Raw genomic sequence first — 19,589 nt, 5'->3', positions numbered from 1 at the left:
CAATAAGGGCATAATAAATTATTAAGGAAGTGGATAAGTTCATTTCTTTGGAAACTGATCTCAGCGCAAAGCAGGAGAAACTTAATTCTTTAGATAAGGCGGCAATATATAACTCCCATTTCAAGGAATTGTCCACAACAAGCCCTAAGAATTTTACAGATTTATCGACGTCAATGGTGGCGTTATTTGATATAAAAGGCTTCAATGTATTTTCATATGATAAAGCTTTAGTTTTAGAAACGTTGCTCATTTACAATGGACCATGTTTCTTTAGAAACATTACAAGAATTGGCGAGTTTCCTATTATAATGAATATATTTGGCAGCTTTTATTGTTTTGACTGAAAGCAATAACAACAAGACTTTACAGGGAAGCTCACTCTAAAATTAATGTATACTCGTATTCACTCGTGTATAGCATTTTAGCTTTTGGGGGGCGGAATAATTCTTAATTTAATACTGTGTCATAATAGGGTACTTGCATTTTTTAAAAAGTATTTATTTTTGTTTATTTTATAAGTTCTTGATATGAAGTAATGTCAGAAAGTAAATATTTGATTAAAAGTGAAAGAATAATATCTAAATATTTAATTGAAAATCGCAAAAAATTCAAATTTTTAACTACATAAGAAAACGATTCTTATTGGTTTTTAGTTGTAAATTCAAAGTTTTAATAAAAAAATTGAGCAGTTTTCTGCTTGATGATCACTATGTTATCGTTGCCGGCAACGTAGCGTGTGCTGTTGTTATTTATTTTATTATTATTTATTATATTTTATTAATTAGTTACATTTTTACATAATCATAAATTAAAAGTATAATAAACTTAATTACTATAAAATATTGAAATATGTTAAATTTGAATTTACTTGTATTAAAATTATGCTGGCAACAAAAATAATTTCATCTCGCCGAATCGTCAAAACGACCAACACTTTCAAACCATTTTTGTTGTATATTCGAATTCCTCGGCATCATAAAAATAAGGTGTTTTAATCTTGGTATTTTCACACCATGGCATTAAACACATTACATATCCTATTTGTCAGATTAATCAAAGTTTAAAAATAACGCTTATATTAGAATAACCTAGAAAATAACTGCCGTATTTACTTTGTATATGTTCAGTGTTTATACTATTTCTATGACGTCGCGCAATGTGATGGCCTTACTAAAATGTTCAAGCTACCTACAAAATTTTTGCATTTTCAATAATTTTTTTCTCTATAAATATTGATGAAAGAATCAAAAAAAATTATAATAAAAGTTGTATTCAAACTATCCAAAACTATTTTTCCTCAAACTATATCATATACAATGAAAGAAGAGAACTTTTTTGTTACGTATTGCGATTTATAAATTTTTAAGCTCCTATAGTAAATAGAGTGCATTCGCAAAAATCTTGCGTGACCGTGTCGGTGACAAGTCTCAATATACTTTACACAAAGTTTCAAATTTCTGCTTCTATCCATTTTATTATACTTGGGTTGCTACTTAAGTTTTGAGGTATGTTAACACTGATGTGAATATATCAAATCTGTCATTGTCATCATAAAGATTTATCATTTTCAATCGTGAACGTACTCAGAACATGTTGTTATATGAGTGCTATTTGAGTTATTTACTTATACTCGATACATTCATTTTTGTCAAAAAATTGAATGAATCGCGAATATTTTCATGCGATGATTTTCAATGTAGATTAAACCAACTCACTTCGACTTTTAGTAATGAAGCACCATCGAGCCACCGTGCTTCGATGCTTTTTCGAATTCTGTCGTCGTTGCCCTTCGTGGATCCAAAATCGCCTCAAAACATCGATGTTATGCGTAAACTGATATAGCAAAATCGTCACGTAACATACGGTAAGATTGAGGCATACTTAAGCACTAGTTTCCTTCGAATACATTCATTATTGAATGAACATTTGGCTGTGAGAAACATTTATTCCCGTTGAATACCACATAATTTGAAAATAGCTCAATATAAAACTCGTGTCGATTGGTGCAAAAAAATGATGAAAAAATTTAATCGAGGTGCTTTAAAAGACGTCTAAGAGATCGTGGCAGGCGATGGATCGTGCATGTGAAACCCGAAACTAAACAACAATCGACTACATGGTTCTACAATGGGATTTCTCACTCTTTGACACCCAATGAATGGTTTCTTCTAATTGCCGCAAATCAAAAATAGATTGCGAGGTCAACGTTTTTCTACACCTGAAGAAACGGTTGATGCATTTAAATAACATATTTTGGAGGTACTTCAATCTTAATCTTAAAAATGTATTGATCTTTACCCTCGTAGTAGGACTTTAACAACCACTCAGTCCAGTTTCAAATTGAATTTCTTGCTATTATAAAATTTTTGATTGAGGAAGGATTAACACCTACACAAATCAAAAATGGAATGTTTATAATGACTTGTGTATATCATTTTCAACAATAAAAAATTAGATGTTTAGAAGGAAACCCACTTGCGGATATTCCTGTAACTATTATGAACGATTATTAGAGCACTGGCGTGAGGACCAAGACAGTATAATTGTTGAGAATTGATCAAATTGACAGCTGACCCGATCTATTCCAACCTTGACCTTATCCTTACATCACACTATTTTGTTTTATATAGAGTCAAAGTTGGTAACCATGTTCATGTTAATTTTTAATTTAATTAAGTTGGCAGGCGATAAGCACTTTTTGATATGTTCACGTGACAGCGTGAAGGCGAAATGGAATTGCGACAGGCAAACGTGCTCCGATTTGTAATCTCAATTATTGTTAAGTATTGAGCAACAATCTGACGATTGTTTAACAAGAGTTTTATTAATCAAAACAAGTATTGTCAACTGATTCAAAAAATAATTGAAACTCTGTTTAATAAACTGAACATTTTGAAAACTTTGGACTTCATCATTTCTCAACAAAGAACCCAAACCCACTGAAAATAACAACAATAATCTACTCAATTATTATGGGGGATGAAATTACGGTCTTTTACTATGAACCGACATCCAAAAGAGTTTTCAATGAGATGCAATGAGAAGGAGAAACCGTGCCAAAAAAGCAAAGATCACGAAAAGCACCAAAAAACTTATGGCTACAATATTTAGGTTCTGCTAGCGCCAAATAAGTTACATTGGTATGACTAAACAGTACTGGAAATCCAGAATATACCAGCATGAATATGATTGTCGAGAACATAATAAGAACAAAAAAGATAAAACAGCTCTGGCCCAACATCATTTCACTAATGGTCACAACTTTAATTTTGAGGATGTGAAAATTCTGGATAAAGATCATAAATATGCAAAAAGATTCATCAGTGAAATAATATACATAAAACTGAGTGATACAGGTAATAACCGTACGGATTTGGCCAATCTCGGGGTTCCATATAACCATCATTTGAATGTTTATAAGTCAACACACACTGACCGGACTAGTACTTGATGGTAATAATTAGAATAATTTCAACAGTTTCCACCGCTCATGCTTTTCTGAATATTGGAAAAGTTTGGGAGTATTCATTCTATAATAGATGTATCTTAACAGGAGAATTATCTATTCGTACGGAATATGTATATACTCGTAATATGTGTTTTATCTTTTACTGACGTCTAATAATGTTGTTTGCATATGTTTATTTATTAGTTTCTTTAAATAACTTTTCCATTGTTCTTCTGTTTTATACAACAATGTTCTTGTTTGTTTATGTTATACAGTTTATCTTAGATGCAGTGTGTCCTATTCATTTATATATACTTGTATGAATATTTATATTGTTACACAATCGTTTACTTGTTTATCTTTACCAACGTTTAGTGTTGTTGGCATTTTAGAAAATCTTGAAATACATAATGTCCATTTAGAACATGATTCTGGTGAGAGTTCGAATACATCCACTTTTCATCAAAGTAAGAAAAGAAAGTCAACAATCCCTGATAGTACTGAGACACAACCAGTTAGGAATACAAAAAAGAATAGCGAAAAGGTAGTTTCTAAATGGGAAAAAATAGAACCATCATTTTCTCTACAAAAGAAAAGTACGGTCGCAGGATGGATTGAAAAATACAATATCAAAAAAAAGTCTTCATGGAATTTTTGAATTATTTTTTGACGACGTAATTTTGGGGCACAGTGAAAGCTCAAAGCTTGCTGCTCAAAATAACAACCATCAATTTTTTTTCTCCACCAACTGTTTGAAAAAATGTTTGGGTATTCTTTTGTTGTCTGGCTATTACAGCTAACCACAAGAAAAAAATGTACAGGAGCGAAGTTGAAGGATATTCCCAAGGACCAAAGAGACAAATTGTTAAAGATTCGACCGTTAATTTAGCATCTAAATAAGAAGTACATGACATTTGTAGTGTTCAACTAGAATCTAGTATTGATGAGCAAATGGTAAGATACTTCGGACGCCACTACCTCAAACAATTCATCAGAGGAAAATCTATAAGATTCGGGTTCAAAATGTGGGCTCTATATTGTTCGGTTGGTGGTTATTGTAACCATTTTGAGGCTTATGAAAGAAAAAAGAACAAAAGAACCTGAAATATCATATGGACTAGAAGGAGACCCCGTAATGAGGTTGATTTCAAAAGCTGAAACTCTTGGATAGTACAGGGTATCAAAGTTGTTATGATTTGTATGGAAAATTGGTTCATCTTTTCAAATATCCCATTGAACACATCACAATGCTATAAAGTCAAATTTATTCCAAATATATAATAAAATATAGAGTATTTCTTTTAACAAAATGTAACTTTGATATGGCACAGCAATCTGGAGCACTTTGTAAGATTACAAGTAATTCTAAAAGGTAAAGACCAGTGATGGCTATAAAGTATCTCAAAACTGGCTTCATTAAAACATCATTGGTACAAAACAAGATAACCCCCTAATTTACCTCCAATTGACGATTTTTGTGTACTTACTTTTATCTCACAAAGAACGGAGCCAGGCAACCCGAAAATGAGGAAAAATTACGAAGTGGAATTTTTAGAAAAACACACGAAAGATGTTCAAGTCGTCTATGATCTAATGAGAGGTGCTCGCAGAAAATTTACTCCTAGTTAGTTTCACTTATTAACTTTGTTATTTACTAAGCTTCAATTATGGCAAATAAGAGAATATACTTGTTACAAAACTATATGGTTAAATATTCTGTGCCATAACTATTGGGACATAAATTATCATCAATAAATGTACATAAAACAGCGCAAGTGTTCGGTTTTTAAATTCTTACTCGAATTATCTCGCCATCCCTGATGGGAACCATTTAAGATTACCTAATTTCAGTCTTATAATCATGTGACTGTGAAGAATCATAAATCTACCTATTTAACTTCTACTTAAGCGATTCCATGTGTAAGTTAACATTCGAGGTTCCATTAACTTATCAAATTACTTTATTTTGTATCGATGTGACTCTCACGACCATACATATAATTCTTTATAGCTTTTGTATACAATAGGATTAGTATTTAAGAGAGCATATACAGGAATAGTGTGTTTTTAATAGCCTTGACATTCAATGAGAACAGTAGCCAGATTATTGAAACCACTTTATCCATTTATATTTTATGTTAATAAATAGTTTTCACCAAGTTGTGAATTTAAGTCTCGGCTCTTTTCAATCATCCATGAGAAAAACTTGTGATGGTTTCACAGGTTAAAAGTGTCCAACTATCTTTTTCAATAGAAAAGAAAATGTTTCAAGCCTTGAAATAACGGTAGTGTCATTACACAGTGGCACCTATTGTCAAGCCGCCACTGGTCGTAAATATTTATTTCTTTAGAGTTAAATGTAGTATCTTCTATTATTATATTGTTATATTGTCTTCTTTAATCATTAAAAATATTACTACTTATTCTTATTCTACTAACTTCATCATTTATAATACCGTAAAGCAAGCAAACCTTTGTCTAGTGTACGTCGCGCTGTGTTATTGACATACATACTTTTTTCTTGTTATTTTACGAATGATAATACAGTCACGATCACGATGTGATATCGGGTTACGAAGTCATCAAAGTTATCACGATAAAAATATGTCTCAGCAAACTTTCCAAACCTCCATTCAAGACTTTAGAAAAACGAATAGCTTATCTTGAAATTTAATTAAAAGAAACCTTGAATGGAATAGACAGGTTAAAAAGAACAAAACCACGAATATCCTATAGCCCAGTCAATTAATTCAAACAAACAGAAAAAAGTCATGAACAGAAAATGATTTGGCTTCTACCGAAGATAAAAAAATCGAGTAACCCTGTTAGAAATGCATTAAAAAATAAAAAAAACTGAAGCCACTACTGATATAATTATACAAAAAAATTTACTAAATAGAACTGAAATGGAATATACTCAGAGCTAGATAAATTTTGTTGCCTAAATGTCTTGATTTTAGTTCTTAGATTTCAAAATATTTAAATTTTGATGTGTCGATCTATTATTGTTAATACATGGAGGTCGGCGCTTAAGTGTGGCAACAAATTTGCATTAAAAGAAAAAATGCAGCACCAAAATAAATTCATTGAAAGAAATTACATTTAAGGCAACATTTCTCAACGCAGGCCGAAACAACTTATGATAACCTCTCTCTGTATTAAAGAAGAGGATAAACAGATACCAACTATAACCAATTAAGGAACAGAAACTGAACATCAGAACATAAAAATAAAACATTTTTCCTGGCCATATATCCGAGTACAAATACTTTCTCAACAATTATCGCATTATTTCAATAAATATGAAATAAGTATAAGTCAAATATTTCATTGAATCAAAATCAAGTATCGTTGAGTCCAGCCAATTCGTACTAATTGAGACCGAACACTGTTCGAATCAATTGATTGTTCGGATTAGCCGAAATAATGAAAATGATCAAAAGGAATGCGATTTATCGTGTCTGTAGTTTTATAATATGAACGACTAAAACACAAACTAGTTTAGTCTATTTACTAATACTAAAGTAATATTACATGCAAGAAGCATTACTGATAACAAATTAGCCTTCTGTGCCACTATTAATAGTTTTGTGACGTGAGCGGACGAAAACGTGACAATACTGGGCACGGACTGTACGCACTTCAAAACGAGACCGTAGAAGCTTAGCTTCCAAAACAGGAACTCGTGCTCCTAGTTTTAAGATAAGTAGGGACCGAGTAATATTATGGGCTGCTCTAGTGCTGCCGGTAACCATTAACTTCCTCTCATGATGATAGGCAAAGCTGCTAATCCTCGAGCCTTCAAACATATCAACATGAAGTCACTTCCAGTCTATTATAGACACCAGAAAAGAGGCTATATGGATGGCGAATTATTTAAAGAATGTCTATTGGGCAGCTGAGTCTTGGGAAAATGTTACATTTGAAGCAATAAGAATGGAATGGAATAAACTAAGGTCATCTTTGGAATTTTAAGAGCAGTCTACAAAAAATGACACCTTTAATCTGATTTCACTGCTATAAAACAGGATGCAGTCGAAGCAGACGTGAATGAATGGACGGCGGCAGACGCCGATAGCGCTGAGACTGTGACAGATGCTGGCATCATCGCAGCCGTGACGCACGAGCAAGTTCAGTGCGAAGAAGATGAAGGGAGCGGCGATGAGCCAGGGTGCGGAGAAAGTCTCGTACAATGAGGCAGCAGCTGCACTTGACCATGCCCTTCGTTACTTGGAGCAACAGTCTACTGCCAACCGCGCAGATGTCATGTTCATGGCGGAAAATGGCGGAACTACGCAGCTAAAAAGATATTGTCAAAGCTGCAACAAATGACGATGAGGGAGTTGATATCCAAAAAGTAGCATAAGTTTATTCTTTTGTTCATTACGGTATATACCTACAATCTTTTTGACTGCATATTTTTTCTTGTGATAATTATTTGCGTTTTGTCAATTTTGTCTGTTCTTATTAAACCAACTATTTGTACTTTATTATCATTTCTTTTCAACATAATTTTCCCACTGCTTTGTTCACTTTTAATTTTGTAAAATATATTTTTACATTATACCAAATTATGTACTGTATTTACACACAGTTTCTGGAACATGTTCGGATTAAGCGGACGTGCGGATCACCCGTGTTCGGACTAGCCGGACTCAAGTGTACCTCTGTAATGATTGTGACCCTGTGTTTTTATCTTGTTTTTACGAAAAAAAGCAACATTCTGATGAAGTTATGATTTGGTGAGCAATTTCGAAAAATTTTACAGTCGAATCAAAAATCTTAACTATGAGGGAAATTGAATGAAGACTTGACCTGTTTTCTTTTCAAAAAAGAATTGAAATAGTAGTAAGATAACAGTAAGAAAAACAAATTTAGTAAATTAACACGGAGTGTTATTAGCTTTAAACAAAATGGCGGTCTGTAGTTTGCGATGTTTCAGATATTGAGATACATTATGTAAAAGTATAACAAAAATGTTGTTTTTAACTTGTTTTTGCAAAAAAATGCAACATTCCGATGAAGTTTTGATCAGGTGTGCAATTTCGAAAAATCTTACAATCGACTATTTCGAGTAATCGACTAATCGAGTATTTAGAAACTAGATTAAGAGGACGAATGGGATAGGATTAATATAATAAAAATCCTCCATCAACAAATCATGGAATATAAAAAAACATACATTTGATTATAAAAATTCCAACATGCTTGAATGCTTGAAACGAAATAAAAATCAGATGAAAAGAGAATTTTTGGAAATATTTCACATACATAGAAACGAGAACGATATAAAAGATTTTAACAATTTGAGTAAATTCTATGTTATTAATTTTAACGCAACTACAAATCATTTAATTAATGGCTGCTACATATTTTTGGCAAACTAAGAAAAAAATATTATAGATGATGTATTGTTTATGCAAGACGTCAATATGAAATAATATTTTGATAAAGGTCGAAATAGGTAGAAACTGTTTTAAAATCTAATTTTGTAATCTAATTTTCAATTAGAAGAGATCTAAAATAAATACAATTCAGCAGCAATAACATATAAAAGGGTCTAAAAAATAAGAAACTAAAGAAATTAGGTAGATATGTTATATATACACACAGAGTCCGGATAAAAGTATTACTGTTCAACCAGTAATAAAAATACCGAACTGCAACGTCTCTAGACCCTTAAAAAAAATGTTTCTTCTTGCTCTGCAAACCAGACCTCCACAGCTTTTATTACCTCCTCGTTGAAAGAAAATTTATGACCTTTTAAACTTGTTTTCAGTTGAGGAAATAAATGATAGTCGGACGGAGCCAAATCTGGTGAATAAGAGGGGCGTTTTAGTAATTCAAACCCTAAATCACGAATTTTTTGTATGGCAACATGAGATTTGTGTGCAGGGGCGTTGTCCTGCAAAAACAAAACATTGTCCCTCCAGTTATTGTTCCACCATTATCCAAATAATCAATCAAGACTACTCCATGGCAATCATAAAAAACTGAAGCAAGAACTTTTCCAGCAGATTTTTGGACACGAAACTCCTTAGGTCTTGGAGAACCAGAATGTCGCCATTCCATCGATTGTTGCTTTGTTTCTGGATCTTTGGAATGTATCCAAGTCTCATTCATAGTAACATTTAAGAATCGTTTTTAATTCGAGCAAAGATCTAACGCGATGCTTCTACCATTGCACGCTTTTGGTCAACATTCAAACATTTGGAGATCCATTTTGCAGCAATTTTTTTCATTTCCAAATTGACGTGAATTATATGATGAACGCGTTCGTATGAAATATTCTGTGCTTCGACGGTTTGATAAAATCATGTCATTAACTGCATCGATATTTTCGGGGACTGACACAGACACTGGCCTTCCCGATCGGTCATCATCTTCGATGGAAAATTTACCGTTTTTGTCATAGTCGCCCGACTTCAACCCGATTGAGTTTTTGTGGAATAAATTGGACAGGGAAATCAGTCTTACTTTCTCTTTACATCTTTGAAATATCCTGAAAGACAAATGGAGCCAAATAGAGGGCAATTATTTTTCGAACTTGTTACCCAGAAGTTTTTTGGAAACACCTAAAAATTTATACCACGAGCAAAAAAGCAAAATTAACCCTCGATAACACTAAATAGGTACCTGTAATTCGTTTATTTTTATAAGAATTTTCTCTCATTTTCAAATATTTAAATAAGTAGAAGAAAGAAATGTCTACTTTTACCATCGATTATTAAAACGCAAAAATTATACGTTGAGAACTTTTCTATAAATACAAAAAAAGTACTAGAAAAGCTTATATTTATTGACAAATTAGGATTGGATTTGATTCGTCGAAGACGTTCACAATAGTTCACTTTATGTTTTAATCCCCATCGAGAGATGACGTGTGTTCTCAATTGCGGCCATGAATTACGTATTATTTTAATATGAATTCCCAGAAACGTAAATGCTAATTGGAATCAATTGGTTTCGAATAGATTATAATCCCAATCGATAACGGATTGACAGTCATCCAGTATGAATAAATCACATTTTTTTTGCAAGCAAAATGTCATTGTCGTAAGAAAGCAACTTTCTTATTGAACAACGGATACGACGAGATATACAAAAAAGTCGACCGATTAGTATGATAATGATTTAACAGAAGGTTCGCATATGAATTGAAATTACCTACATATATTATTTACCGGTCCCCGAAAGCAACGGACTCGCTTGCTCGACACGACCATGAACTTGTTCTACTCATAATCCGGAACTCGACCATTTGTTAAAAATAACATTTCCATAATTCTTAAAGATGAAAGTTATATTATTATTATCGGCATCCTGACAAAAGTTATGTCACATTCTTGATATCTATAGGGTATAAAAAGTATTATTATCATTATAATTATGACGGTTTTCTCCACCTCTTCTCTCTTTATTTGTATTTATAGACTATCTAAATCTACTATTCATTCTTTATCGAGAACCTCCGAAATTTACTCAACGCTCTGCCTACTATGCGGTAATTTTAACATTGACTTTACTAATGATTGTGCCATTCGGAAGTCTCTGGTAAATATTTTTGAGTCATTCCAGCTAAATGTGCACGTGGATTTATCAACTCGAATTACTAAAACAACTTCCTCAATTCTAGATTACATAGTGTCAGACTCCCTACCCCATGATGTGAATCACTTAGTAATTAATTCAGGTCTCTAGCTGATCATAAAGCTATTTTCGCCGAATTTATAATACCTTGTAAATCTCTTGAGAAACAAACTCAGTTGATGAGGATTTTCTCTAAACAAAACTTCACCAAATTTCATAACTTATGTTTAGCTAATAATTGTATGGATTTTTCTGGCGATATTGACTAAATTTTCAGACTTTCTCGATAAAATTAAAAGGTGCTACAATAGAGCATTTCTTCTTCGCCTTCGTAAAACCAATCATCACAAATCAAGGACTACGAAAGGAGCACGCACTTCATCCAAGAATATGAGATCACTCTTGTATATTAAAAAGTTCACAGATAATCCTCACACCCTCAATTATATCAATAACTATAGATTATTGTATCGGTAAACTATGAAAACTATTAAGCAAAACTATTAAGCAACAATGGCATCTCGAAAGCTCAACATTCTTCGAAAGAAACGTGATTTGTTATCTTGATTTGAGAAACAAAACCCGTTCATCAAACACTATTGACCTCGACCCAGACGAACTTAATAATTATCTCGTGAACGTAAATAAGAATATTAGGGCTAGAATATCTCCAAGTCGTGATGCTCTTTCTACCCTCGTTGCTTCTAAAAGAATCACGGACAGTCTCTTCCTCAGACCTGTAGATAGATTTGAGCTAGAGCAAACCATACTCAGCATTCAAAATAAGACTTCCTGCGGCAGTGATTGGTTATCAACTAAGTTATTTTTCAATTTTCCAGAAGTGATGATTAACGTTTTATGTTCTCTAATCAACGAATCCTGTGAAAAGCCCTTGTAGGAGCCCCCAGACTTGAACGACGGGGCTTAGCTTGGGCCAACGCTAGGAAACCCGGCCTTGGTAAACCAATAATGACCCAAGCCTATTTGAAGTCTGGGTAACTTAGCTCCGGCCATTCTATAGTCATCTAAGCCTGGCTGAACTCTATGTAACTTTACCTCGGCCATCCCATATTCACCCAAGCCTGGCTGAACTCTGGGTAACCCGACCTCGGCCATCCTATAGTCAGCCAGGCTTGGCAGAATTCTGAGTAACCCGACCTCGGCCATCCTATAGTCACCCAAGCCAAGCTGAACTCTGGGTAACACGACCTTGGCCATCCTATAGCCAGCCTGGCTTGACAGAACTTTGAATAACTATATTAAGTTTTATTCCATTATCTCATCCATAATAGATATCTCAACATTAAAAGTAATAATTTTTATAAATAAAATTCTGTTCTGTTCTATTCTGCATAAAAGACAATAACAAATAGTCCTAGTCCCGGCTTGCAAACTAAGCGAGGAACATTGTTATCATCCCAGATTTCCACCAAGTCTGGACCAATAACGGCTGCTAAGCTAGGGCCAGAGTTGTACATACTTGGCCCAAGTCTGGACCTATACTGGGCCCATCCTAAAATCCTATATGGGAGGGGTTTTCCTGTCTAAAAACAGCTGTAATTGTTCCCCTGCACAAGGGTGGTGAGAAAAATAACACTAGTAATTATCGTCCTATTGCAATCCTATCGAAGATATTTGAACTACTATTGAAAAACCGTCTATTACTCTTTCTTTCCAAACAAAATCTTGATAGCTCAACAATTTGGTTTCTTACCTAATAAATGCACTAACGATGCTATGTTTTCTATTCTGAATGAAATATATAACTCACTTAACAATAAATTTTATACGGCTTCAGTTTTTTGTGATTTCGCTAAGGCCTTATATTTTGTTTATCATGAAATTCTGCTTAACAAGCTAGAATATTATGGCATCCGAGGTGTTCCCTTAAGATGGTTTGTATCTTAACTTGAATTTAGAAAATAATTGGTAAGAGCGAATGGCAAAGTTTCAAGTAAATTTACAGCTAGCAGTGGTGTACCTCAGGGTTCAATTTTGGGTCCAGTTCTTTTTTTGCTATTCATTAATGATGTCAGAGACTTACTAATTAATAGTGAATTCACTTTATTCGCAGATGACAGTGTAACCTGGTCCAGGAGTGGTCCAGATATACAAGCTTTCCCAATAAACATTTTTTGTTATATAACAGTTGCCGTAAATATTATATCAATTCATTAAATAACTTAAATGTATTTATGATAGTAACCGTAGTATTTGTTTTACTCGTATAAACCCCTTAAAGAGCTTAAATGGGGAGTATATAAAGGTTACGGAAAACTTAGGTTAGTAACGCTATATAAACTTAGGTGTTTTAACCAAAAGTAACGGAAACATTTTGGCAACCACTATATAACTACTTAAAAATCCACGGTTGGAGCCTTTTAGTGGTCAAATGTAGCGTTATATATGTTGCTGTTACCCTTATAAACATTGCCTATAATGGTTTTGATAATATTTCTCTTACCAAATATTTAAAAAGACATTCAAATGTCTTATGTATTATGCAGGCTTTTATCCAAACCTGATCCCACTGCATACTAAAAACAATCAGTGCTTTTCGGTGTTAAAAATGAAGATGTAAGAGGGTGTACATCAGAGCTTTACTCTATTACCTACTTAAAAGTGGTTACTTGCATGTGCGGATCTCTAAACCTACCAAATATTTAAGTTTCTTAGATGTTTACTAAAACAATTTACCTACACTTAGGGCTTAATATATACCAATATTTTTACAGAAGGCCACAGAGGCAGTTTTTGGTCAACAAACAAAGCAAAGAAATGAAAATAATAATGATCTAAAAGTAATAGTTGAGGAGCAGCCTAAATGTAGTACTAGTATCATTTTCTGCCGTCGTTGGCGTTGGACTGTTATCATTTTGTTCTGTAATTTGAGGAATATCTGGTGGCGAAAAAAATTCATTATTTATCTGTCTAACTGTAGCAGTAACCGGTACACAATCTACGATTCGTTTAAAATTTTTTGTTACTTTCCGCCGAAACGCAGAGCTGTGCTTTATTGTTTTCCAATTTCGTAACATAGCGTTATTTTACAATAATAAATTAATATTTATTAGACTGCTGCTGCTCACAAACAACTGGTGTTAGTACTGTTAGTATTAACTTTGTATCTTAATAATATATTCTTATTCGACAATCGACACCGGCAACCATTTTGTCAATATATATATATATATATATATATATATATATATATATATATATATATATATATAAAGACAATTGATTTTACTTAAGGTAACCGATGTATATAAAAGAAATGGTTGTCCCTAACTTGGTTACCAAAAGTTTTTTATTTTTAATAGGATATACAAACTCTAATAATTGCCAATTTTTTTAATTGTTTTTAGAAACACTATTATATAACTCAGAGCCTATATAGTTATATAATTTGGGTAATGGAAAACCTTATATAAATTTGTTATAAACACATTGGTAACAGTTACTACATGTTTTATTAAATGGTGATGGAAACAGTTATACTACTTCTTTATATACCCACAAGTTACAGAAATTTTATAAAACCGTAATATAACTGTGTTACTAAAAGGTGATCTTACAAAACTTCGTAACCTTTTTATATAATTTCATTACCTTTATATAGTCTTTATATAACTAGGAATCACCATAAGTTACAGAAAATGTTTATTGGGTTTACATTCTACCATAGGCAAATATCTCATTACTATTAAGTCCTGGTCTTTGTTTAAGCACTGTGAAAACTTTTGTTTTATCCTATAAAGGAGCTTTACCAGCTCTAAAACTAACAGTAACTTAATACGATCTTCAAAGTCCATCAAGTATCTTGGTTTACATTTTGACAGTGCCCTTCAATGGTCTGTACATGTAGAAAACTTGGCAAAAAAATTATCATCTGCTTGTTGTGCGATTAAATATGTGTCTGAACAGCTCAATTCTCGTACTCAACAACTTACTACTCGTTATTCGAATCGCATCTTCTGTATGCCCCCTGAAAGTTCGCTTTTTAGGGGGCCTTGTAGTTTGCACCTTTTCGAATCTATCTTTAGATTACATAAAAAAGCTATTCGTTATTCTTTTGGTGTAAGTAGTAAAACGCATTGCGATTTCTATTTTAAAAAACACAAATCTCTAACTTTCCCCGCTATTCTTATTTTAGAATTTGTTTGTTTGGTTCACAAACACCTTCACAACTTAATTGAGAGACCCATTCATACCTACCCCTATAGAAGAAAGAATTTTGACATTTACTTAACTATACCCACTTCTGATCTGGTAAAAAATTGCTTTTTTCTCTCACCGTTTTTATCACCTCACGTGATTTTGAAGCTGAATTGGCATAATACACACCTGTCATTGTGCCTCATTTATATAGGCAATAATCTCAAAATAAGATTAGCATGATCTTACCAACTGTGCCATTTTGATATTTTTCGTCGGTGTTGGACCTCGATGTTTTCCCTTCTTACGCTTCATTTTGTTCTCTATACCATACTGGTGGATCCATCACTCATCCATTGTTACTAACCTTACCAAAAACATCTGCATGTATACATTTCCATTTCAAAGCTTTGCCAATTGAAAAATGAATGAAATGATGCATTTCATTTGAATATTCAAACATTTATTACGAATCTTTTCATGCAAAATTAAAATTGTTTCATAAATCCTTTGAATAAACGACTTCGAATAATTTGCACAAGAAAGATCAATATAAAAAAATCCTATCGTACATTGCATCCACCCACCCAGACACATGACAGTCGTGCACACAACCATACAGCGTTCGCGCACCTATCCTAAAAGATATTTTGACCATAACACTACATAGCATGCCTTTTTTGGATATCTCGAGGAGTTCCTCAGACTTCTTACCTGATATGGTTATGAATTTTTTTAATTCTCTTAGACCTGGAGAGTGTCTCTATCAATATTCCATCTGATCAGATATTTTGGCCATAAATTTGAAAAATATTGGGGAAATCAAAATTTGGAAACTTTTGTAATTTTGGAGGCTTAATCAAACACAAATATACAAAAAATTGGCACACCAAAAGCATTATCAACGTCCAATAAATTAGAATTGAAAATTGAATACTGCATTGTGTCCAGTTGACATCAAAAAACAAGTGAATTTTCATATTACCACACAAACCACGTATATACTGGGTTAATCACTTGTATCCCACCTGGGTTAAACCAACTAATACACACAGAATTTTATAAGTAGCATCGTAACTTTGATATCTTTAGAGTCCCAACTATTTCAATCAGCATCACTTTAGGGTTATCCGAAATTATTTTATGGATGCTTTCGTTGGTGGCAGTCTCTTTAAGGGTTCCACCGCGTGTATCGCCCTCGTTGCTCGTTTCGCTTCGAGCCACTTGTCATCAGTTGATTTTCCTGAGATAAACTCGTAATAATGTTTATCAAGTCAAGTTTTAGCTTTAATAGTATTTTTGCCAAAAATCAATGCTTCATCAACACATAAAATTCTTCTTTATCCATTTTTTCCAAACTAATAAAAGTCGCTTCATTTAAAATGCTGTAACTCACAAACCATTTCTACGACAGCTGTTAAATTCATACACTATAAGGTTAGAGCTCAGTGAAAATTATATGGATTCAATATTTGCAACGGCAAATATGTGTCACCCTACGAACTTTTCTGCCCATCTAATATGAAAAGATGAAATGAAAAGAAAAAGAACTGGGAATAGAAGCACTTGGGTTAGTTTTCGTTTATTACTTTCAAAAACATTATGAATTAATCAATAAAATTCTAGTGATGAAACAACTCTCCTCTGTTTCAAAAAAACATATCTAAAACGCCGCTATGATCAAAGTATGTAAAAGCAAAAAAATCAAACAAACCGGCGTATTCGCCAGATTTTAGACTTCCAATATAACCGAACAGGACCAGCTTCAATGTCCATATCGTGGACGATTTCGTAATAGTATGAATGTAAATTGGGAAATATATATATGGGCATGTGTCGGAAGATTGAAATTTCAGCCATTTTATACGCTGTTTGACAATTGGAGTCGTTGTGAGGATGTTTTAATAAAAAGGAAAAATTGAGTTTCGAGCTGTCATCAAATATTTGTTTTTAGTGAAATACGCCTACCTAAATAAGAGATGACAGGAGAGGAGAACCAGCGATATCAACTATAAAGTTCACCAAATGGTATTAAACGACCATCGTTTTAGGGTTAGCGCAATAAAAAAGACTATCAAAAGAATGAATTTGCTAAGTACTGTTTCAAGAATTATAAATGGTTAAGCTATCCGCGCTTTGGGTACGGAACATTTCTCAGGTCTCAATGATCTTGTTCAAGTAAATCGGATATCTAACACCGATTTATTATTGAAGTCGAATCTATGATTCAATACTACACTCCTGAAACGAAAAAAACGATCAAAAATAGGCAAAAACGGTTTTATCGTACGGAAAATGATGGAGACCGTTTTTGAAATAGTCATGGTATTGTATTCAACGGCAAGAAAGTGCTTTTCCATCAGAATAACGCACCTTATCATAAATCGGTGATCACCATGGCTAAAATTACGAATTGCCCTTCAAAGTAATTAATCGTATCCGTGAATTTTCTATTGCTGGAGAGAGATTTTCATCAGACGAAGAAAGTTTCTGAGGTGAAGTGTTGGTTTGTTTCTGGAAAAGACAATTTCCGTTTGTTTCAAAAAAGATCATTTCTGAAGACATATACCTATTTGTTTTTGTGAAAGACAATTTCTCAAAACATATTATGTATTGTTTTTTGAAAAAGCTATTTCTTCTCACGAATTTTCTTTTGAAACGATCAAGACAATTGTCGGACAATTTTTGAAAAAGACGGTTTCTAAAGACAAATGTCGGTTTGTTTTTGAAAAAGGCAATTGATATCCATCATATTCATCAGTTTTGTCCATCAGCGAGTTTTTCCTGCTTATCCTTAAAGTAGTTCTTTATGGAAAGAGATTTTCATCATCAGAGGAAGACGTTATCGCATACGTAAACACCTATTTTGAGAAAAAAAGACATTTATTTGGAAAGTTATAAAGATTAAAGTATCTTTACACTAAGTGTATAGAATATATTGAAAAAGAAAATGATTATGAAAAAAAAAGACTTTTCAGATAATCCTCGTAGATAACTTAATTTTAATGAAAATATGAAGTAGTAGTGGTAGTAGTAGAGCATGGTAGAACTAGGATTCGCACGAATTATAAAGTATGTGGTAATGAAATGTTTAGAAAATGGCTGCATTATGAATTGAAACGATATCAAATTATCTACAGTGGAATCCAAACAAATTAAGATTATTAAAATAATTATTTTCTAAAATTCAAATTAGTTCGCAGAAATAATAAAAGCAACCGAAAACATTGAGATTTAAGAATGTTTATCCTCAGTAAGTTCATTTCTTTGTTTATAAAAATGCATATTATCAATAAATATATCTGTTTAAAAATTGTTATTTATGTTTTACAGTCGATTATATTTCGATGGCATTCAGAGTTAATGTACTGGAGGCTTTTAAAACGTTATGTTTACACAATATGTTGATATTTATAGACGTTAAAAACACGTTTCGTTAGATTGTACATAGAAGAAAATAAAAACACTCTTTATCTTGGTTGAAGTGACTAATATTTTTGGGTATATGACGTACAAAATAAGATTTATCTTACTGATAAACATTAAGAAAATCATCACATATAAAAGGTTTCAACATAGTTTAAATTATTGCTACAGTCATCATAGGTTTGTATCATAAAAAATGAAACATTTAGGTGTAAGTAACTTAATCACCTATTAGTTACTGAAAGTATTTATTATATAATGGTAGCTTTTATAAAAGGTGGTGAGTGGTGAGAAAAAAATAATTAAAGATCCAATGAATAACGACGAGCCAATATCAAACATTGCTTCGTAAGTTTTGAGATACAGCAACCCTGATATGAACGTGATATGATGTCGATATCCAACATAACAAGTTTGACATTTTCAATAGTGAACGTGTTGTCATACGAGTGCTATTTGAGTGGTTTACATATACTTAAAATCTTAATCTTGGTCAAAATATGAAACTGAATCGAGAATTTCTATGACTTTTAACGTATATTAAACCAACAGCAGAGCGAATAACTTTTTTCATCATCATCATCGAGTTCATCAAATATTTACTGCAAATCTTAAATCATTCTACCAAAACCAAATATGAAATTGTAATATCAATTTGATAAAGTTAGATTAAGATTCTTAGTTTCATATTAAACTGAAGAACTAACCCAGAGCGTCAGTAACATTTAAACTGAAGTTCACCATCAACAAAACGAGAAAAAAACGGTATCTGTAGCTTAATACCTGTATCCAATCTTGCATTTGCAGAAAAATAATCCGGGATCAAATCCTATACCTTCTACTTACCTATTATAAAAGACTTTGTCGAGTATTTTAGATTCAAGCATTAAAACAAACGGCGTAGCTAGCGATATCTATCGGAAATCGTTTGAATATTCGCAAAAATGGGAAAATTAGAACTGCTTAA

At 32.7% G+C, this 19,589-nt stretch overlaps 1 protein-coding gene across 4 annotated transcripts in view; it reads right to left on the bottom strand.

Annotated features, from left to right (window-relative positions):
• Window positions 1-19,589, bottom strand: part of LOC130442005 (leucine zipper putative tumor suppressor 2 homolog) — a 301,746-nt gene that overhangs the window by 263,657 nt on the left and 18,500 nt on the right. The window lies entirely within an intron of this gene.

This window comes from Diorhabda sublineata, chromosome 3, assembly GCF_026230105.1.
Source record: "Diorhabda sublineata isolate icDioSubl1.1 chromosome 3, icDioSubl1.1, whole genome shotgun sequence".
Taxonomy (NCBI): Eukaryota; Metazoa; Arthropoda; class Insecta; order Coleoptera; family Chrysomelidae; genus Diorhabda; species Diorhabda sublineata.
The sequence above is the reverse complement of the archived record's forward strand: the minus strand, read 5'-3'. Positions and strand labels throughout refer to the sequence as shown.